The sequence below is a fragment of the Gossypium raimondii genome, chromosome 7 (assembly GCF_025698545.1).
Source record: "Gossypium raimondii isolate GPD5lz chromosome 7, ASM2569854v1, whole genome shotgun sequence".
NCBI classification, from domain to species: domain Eukaryota; kingdom Viridiplantae; phylum Streptophyta; class Magnoliopsida; order Malvales; family Malvaceae; genus Gossypium; species Gossypium raimondii.
Window position 1 is genome coordinate 6,359,264 of NC_068571.1, and position 7,601 is coordinate 6,366,864.

The 7,601-nt window shown below is 31.1% G+C and overlaps 1 long non-coding RNA gene across 2 annotated transcripts; it reads left to right on the forward strand.

Annotated features, from left to right (window-relative positions):
- Positions 1 to 2,783: 2,783 nt before the first annotated feature.
- On the forward strand, positions 2,784 to 5,095 carry LOC105803727 (uncharacterized). Of its 2 annotated transcripts, XR_008198041.1 has the most exons (5): positions 2,784 to 3,247; positions 3,437 to 3,732; positions 3,893 to 4,076; positions 4,258 to 4,327; positions 4,668 to 5,095. It is a non-coding gene; the product is annotated as an uncharacterized LOC105803727 (long non-coding RNA). The 2 variants fall into 2 exon arrangements; XR_008198040.1 differs by having other exon boundaries at positions 2,786 to 3,732.
- The last annotated feature ends 2,506 nt before the right edge of the window (positions 5,096 to 7,601 follow it).

Genomic DNA, 7,601 nt, shown 5'->3' on the forward strand with positions numbered 1-7,601 from the left:
GCTTTGTTCAAAACTAAATAATTCCATCTTTAGTATTTGGGCTTTATTGAAGGGGGACAAGATATAGGGCGATCAACCGTACTAACTCAATGCTGTCTTTTTTCCTTACGCCACTAGTCCTTACAGACTGTTTACTTTATATAAAACATTTTTTTTTTAACTTTAGGGTAAAATACCAAAAAAGCCCTATTTTTTAAAAATTTATCAAAATGAACCCGGTATTTTATTATTTACCGGAATGAGCTATTTTCCCCAAAATCGCGTCCACGTCAGCGCGATGTCAGGGGACATGTCAGCAAATCGCGTCCACGTCAGAGCGCTTTGCTTACGTGGACACAAATTGCGCCTACGAGGACGCAATTTGCTGACACATCGCACTGACGTGGACGCGATTTCGTGAAAAATGACCCATTCCGGTAAATAATAAAATATCGGGTCCATTTCGGTAAATTTTTAAAAAATAGAGCTTTTTTTGGTATTTTACCCCAATATGTATTACCGTAATATGTAGCTCAAATTATGTATTGTAGTTAATATTCATAATATTGTAGCTCAAATTGTCAATCCGTCTATACTATTGTACTAATAATATATATTAATGTAATATTGAAGAGTTAATTGATTAAAACAATAAATGCAACAAGTATAAAAAAGATTCAAAATTATTGCCAACAAAATTTGAACCAAGGTACTAAGGGAAAAGAGCAAGCATCTTAACCAACTAAGCTAAACTAATTAATTGACATATTATAAAAATACTGTTATTATCTTAATTATATTACTTACGTTCTAACGATTTATCGGACCTATTCCATACACGTGTCAAATCAGAAAAAATAATACAACAATTCTGTAAAAAAATCCGGTGTTTACTTCAAATAAATAAGGAAAATAATGAAGTGTATGTTTCAAAATTCAATTTTAAACCGAAAAAATCAAAATTTAGAGGTAAAAAAGCGCGTAGATCTCAAAAAGTTATTTGAAATAAAAAAATCGTCTCAATCGGACAACCGAGCCAAAAGTTATGGCCTTTCAAAATTTTCCAAGCTAAAAAACATAAACGGTCAATTTTTTTACCGGTGGGTACTGTTCACGTGCGGCGAAAATCGCGTCCACGTAAGCGCGATTTGCTTCCACGTCAGCAAATCGCGCTTACATGGACGCGATTTGTTGCCACGTAAGTAATCGCGCTGACATGGACCCGATTTTCTGACACATCCCCTGACATCGCGCTGACGTGGACGCGATTTCGGGGAAAATGATCCATTCCGGTAAATAATAAAATATCGGGCCCATTTCGGTAAATTTTAAAAAATAGGGCTTTTATGTGTAATTTGCCCTTTTTTTAATGATAATATTAGGATAAAGCCCGAACAATAAATACGATTAGTGCAACTCGAATCCAGACCACACCTAAGGCGGTGAACACCCTTAACCATTATTAAACTTTTTAAACAATATTATATCAAATATATATAAAGTAGGTTTATGTATGATATTAATACTTAACCGCATTCGAAATGATGACTTAAATTCTTTTCTAAACCCGTCCAAATTTGTAAATGTGTAATTTAAACTTAATTTAGACCATTCTATATTATTTTTAAAATATATATTATTTTAATTTAATATTTAATATTTTAGAGGATTTTCTTTTATTAAAAATTTAAATCTAGACAACTTAAATATATTTTAATGTTTACATGGTATTGTATCATTATATTTTGATTTTATGTGAAATAAATTACATAAGATATAGAAATAAAACAAAAATTTATTACAAAAGTAAAAAATAGATTGGTTGGAATCGGACCTTGAATGTTGAAGCACAAGCCTGATCATATTTTAAACAAACCTATTGTTTTTTTTGTCCAAGCTCAAACCTTTCTACTTTTGTCTAAACATTTTCATATTTCAAGCAAGTCTTCGGGTTTGGATAGGTAGCCTAACCCATGAATATGTCTATGTGTCATCTTGACAAATGTTAGAAGATATTGGCTAACAATTTCCTTCTTCTTTTTTTTAGGTTAAACCACATTTTGGGGCTTGAACTTAGCAACTTTTTTCATATTGGAGCCTGAACTTTTTGTTTGTCCAAGTTAGGCCCTGAACTTGGCAATTGTTCCCAAATTGGGACCTTAACTTTTTTTTCCAAGTTAGGCCCTGAACTTGACAATTTTTCTCACATTAGGACTTGCAATTTTTTTTTGTCCAAGTTAGTCTTTGAAAATCCTAAAGTTCATGCCCTAATGTGGGAACAATTGCCAAGTTCAGCACCTAACTTGGACCAAAAAAAGTTTAAGCCTCAATGTGAGAAAAATTGTCAATTCAAGTCCCCATGTAGGACCAATTGTCAAATTCAGGACCTACCTTGTACCAAAAAAAGTTTAGACCCTAATATGGGAAAAGTTGCCAACTTTAGGCCCCAAATAGTGATTTAATCTCTTTTTTTTTCTCCCCAAATAGTGATTTAATCTCTTTTTTTTTCTTACTTATGTAATAGATAGTAAGCACCCCATGCCTAGATACCTCACGTTAAGAAGAGTACTGATGTGGTATCATAAAGGAAAATTGTCACATTAAATTCAATCTTATTAATTCTTTTGACTATCCAAGCACACCAAGCCTACATCAAGATATATTCAAGCCAAAACTTAACCTATGTCTAAGGGTCCGTTTGTTTGGTGGAAAATATTTTTCGGAAAATATTTTCCACCTTTTCTAGTGTTTGGTTGGTGTAAAATGAAATCCTAAGGGAAAATGTTTTACAAACACGGGTAAAAAAGGCCCCAATTTATGTAAAACGTCTTACCGATTTGGAATCAGTAAGACATTTTCCGATTTTTCCAGCGTTCTCCCTTCTCTACACTCTCATTCTCCCTTCTCCTCTCTACACCGATCTGGTTTCGTTCTCACGTTCGTTCTCCCTTCTCCCTTTCGTTCTCCTTTGATTTGGTTTCGGGCTCCTTTTCCCCCTTGATTTCTTCTTCTTTTTATAAATTGATTTGGGGATTTTCTGCTTGTTTTTGTCTGATACCTTGCTTGGGTTTTCTGCTAGTTTGGCTGTGGTGTTTGGCTTATCTTGGGCAGACTTTCTTCACAGACTTGCTTGGGTTCTCTTTCGCTCGCTCTATCTCTAAATTTCTTTGGTGGATTTCTCTTGGCGTGACGGTGTTGTTGTTGGTGTTCTCTTTGTGAACAATCTCGTCTTCACAGATTCATTATCTTATCGATCTGCACCTAACTTGTAAGTCATTTTTCTCTCAATCTGAAACCCTAAAATATCAATTCTGCCCTTCGATCTTTTTTAGATCCATAATTTATCTCATCCAGTTTTAATTATACAAATTTGATGATATATTGGGAACGTTCTCTTTACGATTACTTTAAAATGTCTTGAACTAATCTCCATTCTGCATTACATTTTTCTTGCTAGTTCGTTGGTGAATTTGATATGTCTCATTACTAGTTTTAGCCCAGGTTCTGTTACGTTTTTCAGCATGTCTACCCCATTGACGTTTTTCAGCGTCTCCATAAGCCGCTGCCATGCTCCTTGAAAGCTATTGTGGTGCCTTCAATTTTTGTTTCCATCTCCTTTAAAAAATTTGATGCTTTCCATATTGTGGTTGTCTTTAATTTAAAGCTGCTCTGTTTTTGATTAGTTCAAACCCCAATTTGTTGTTGCTTACTTGAATCGTGTTACAAGATGTTGCTTTGCTTCATTGCTAAGAGGTTAGTATCAATAAGGCTAGCTCCATATATTAATTATTTAGTCGAATGATGTTATGGTCAGTTTACATATATTAAAACATACATATATTAAAGAGTTATTCCGACTTTTGACATCTAGTCTTTTGCTGTATATTCTGAAACTATTTTGGTTATTTTTCAGGCTGCCAAACGTGCAGGGTGGCTTCCTCAAGGTGATAATTATCCCAATGCTAGCCATGTTGGTTTTGTACTTGTTCTTGGAGAAGATGGCAAGTGTTTTCGAACCCATAACACTGAAGTAGTTCGTTTAGTTGATCTACTTGATGAAGCCAAGAACCGAAGTAAAGCAGCACTTATCGAGCATGGTATGATATTGAACCTTATCTCTGTTGTTACAAATGTTTTTCAACTCTTTTCAACTACCTTATGTTTGTCAGTCTATTAGTGACGTATTTGTTATTGCAAGTCCTTACAGTTGTTAAATTGTGTAGCCTTTGAACTTTTCAACCTCTTGTATCTGAAATTGTTACTTTGTGTGCGAATCAGGTAAGGGTGAAGAATGGACCGAGGAGGAGATTGAGAGTACTGCTGATGCAGTTGGTTATGGTGCTGTAAAGTAAGCTACTTATTATTATATCAAGTTATTTATGTAATCTAATTAGTATTGCTATGATCTTCTCAGTAGTTCTTGTACTACTTTGTTTTCTTTTTAATGATAAGGTGCCTAACAGTTTTCTTTTTTAGACTGCAAATATTGTGGAACTGGTTTCATCATTTTGGTCTCTAATGAACTTTTAATGCTAACCATCTAGCTCTAGTTTATTGTTTTTAGTTCTATGTTGAACATTTTAGCTTTCAAATCTTCTGTTTGTATATTCTAGATGTTTATGTTATGATCTTTTTATCTTGATTACTATAATTTAAAAATCCTTTTGGAATGTGTGTTTATTTTGCAGAAAGCAATTTGCAAGGAGCCTCAAGAGTCAAAGATTCCCCCATCTCTTATTTTTAGTGATAAATTTTGATTTTCTTGATGCAGTCATGCCATTTATACATTTCTGCGAAATTTTGAAGTTGTAATGAAGTTGTAAAATGGCTTGTGTTATTCAAGTTGTTGGTATTAAATTTTGGACTCTGAGTAATATTTGAATCCGCTTTACTTTTGTTGATAGGATATTGAATCCTTTTTTTGAATCCATTTTGTTTTTGGGGATGACAGATTCTGATATACGAATTGATTAGCTACTTTACTTTTTACAATTTTTTGACTTGCTAAATTCGGATATTTTGGCAGATTCAGATCTTTGGTCTGTTTGTTAATGCATATTCAGACCGAGTCACATAGATGTAGTTAGTTTTGCCTAAGTTTTTGAGGGACTTGGTTCATATGTTCCTTGCTCAATTTACTGTTGAAGATGCATATGTATTTACGTTAAGCTGGTTTGAAAGGTTTCCACAATACAAGCATAGAGATTTCTATATGTGGATAATGGAAATTGAGTATTATTATAAATAAATCATTGTAATATATGTAAAACAATTTCAAATATAAAATTTATTAATATATATTAATATAGGTAAAACAACTTTTACGAAAAATATTTTGAAATCAAACAATGAAAAATATTTTACACAGATTCATCCAAACACCAGAAAATATTTTCCAGTAAATTATTTTGACAGAAAAGTAAAACATTTTCCAGAAATCATTTTACGGAAAATATTTTACTGGCAAACAAATGAACCCTAAATTGGATTTTATTACAGAGATAATCATGTTATGAGGGGCTCGCTCCAAACTTGATTCCCCTATTAATACCCCCACTTCCAAGATCAAAGGGAGACAAAGAACAAAACATGCGAGAACAACCATTAGCCATCGCTATAATAAAATACTATCCTAAATCTCTATCCTGACTCCTTGCACCATATGGTGTGACCCACCATTATGATCTCCTTAGAAATTTTGTATAACTTAATTTTTATAACAATCAATGTCGTCCGTGGGAAATTGAAAGAAAAACTACAGCTCAATCAATGCAAAACATCCCAAAAGTGTAAGAAAAAGAGGTCAACCTACCCAAAGCATCCCATATTCTTAATTTATCTATCAAAATATCTATAATTTATATAAAAGCACGAGTTTAGAAAAACTTTTGAATCGACGAGAATATAATTTATTTTCTAACATATTACTAAATAGACATTTGAAAATAATTATAATATTTAATTTATAATTATTATTAGTTAAAGAAATTAATGTAAAATATAATTTTGATAATTATGTATTTAAAATAATTATAATTTAATAGAAATTATGATAATTATAAATTTAAAATAATTATAATTTAAATTGAAAATATTACTTAAATTTTTTTACAATTACAATCATTTAAAAAAATTTTACTTGATATTATTTTTTGTTACACATTAATTGTATATTATTTACAAATTATTAAAGTAAATTTATTGATTTTAAGAAAATAAAATTGAATAGTGAAGAGTTTATTTTACAATATATCAATTTTATTGATAAAATAAAATCAACTTAATATTTTCTAAATTAATTGATAAGTAGCTACATACCTACCTATCTTATTCAACACCTTTTTGTTGAAATTTTTATATTAAGTAAAAATTAAAATGATTATCAAACATATTTAAAATATTAAATGTTGGAAATTTTCATTTTCAATAAAATGAAAATTTTTAAACCAAGGGTTTTCAACATTGAGTACCTTAATTTGGTAAGAATTTCCCATTATTTTTGTAATTTTTTTGTTTTGAGATCATGAGAGCTTAATCTAGCTAGCTCATGTCTCAATTTGTAAAATTGTTAAAATTTTGAAATTATCTATTGTTGAGAAATAAAAGTTTTAGTTGTTAAATTGAATGATTTTAAGCTTAGAGACGAAAAAGGACTAAATTATGAAATTAATTGATAGTTTTTTAATAGGGACTAAAATGCATTAATTATGAAATTTGTTGTAAAAATGAGAAATAAGAGGTCCTAAATGGACTATAGTGAAATCAGATTAAAATTTGGAGTTTTAAATTGATAGTTATGTTAGTCCCGATTTTAGGGACTAAATTGAATAAAATGTGAAATTTGTATAAGTTTGCAATTGAGTGTGAAATTGATTATGTATTGATAGTTTTGTTTGTTTATGTTAATTTGTAGCTAATGCCAACTCGAATTCCTCAAAAAGGAAGGGAAAAGATAAAGGCGTCGACGAATAGCTCGGAGTTTACAGTTTGTATTCCTATAATATGAAACACTTCAATTGTTGCATTTTTATGAACTGTGCATAGTAAGGTCATGAGGTGAGTTGGAAATAATAAATCGAGTTGAACCAATTTGATTGACTGGTTATTTATGATAAGAACTAATTGAATAGATTTGAAAATATTGTATATTATCGTAATCGAAAAATTTACTTTGTGTCAATATGAGTTATGATGATATGCATGCAAATTGATAAATTGGTTGATGTAATGATAACATTGAATTGTGAAATTGGCTTATATAGGAAATTGAGAAAATTGTTACCTTATTAATTGTTCGGGCAGAGTCAGATATAGTTGGCATGCCATAGGATAGGAAAAGTTCAAGGTTATTTCGACTACGACTCGATGAGTGTTGGGCACATTTGTACTTCAGTTATATCAATGAGTGTTGGGCATAACTTATTACTTCAGATTTGTCTGTCGAGGCACTGAGTGCCAAACTGGTATGATTGGTTGGATTCGTATATCCGTTCAAGTCTGAGTTAGGTTAATAGGAAATTAAAATGTAAAAAGGTATAATTATAATGACACATGAGATTATTTGAAATGATGATTGATTATGTTCATCAGACTTCTAAGGCTGAGAAATTGAAATGAAAAAC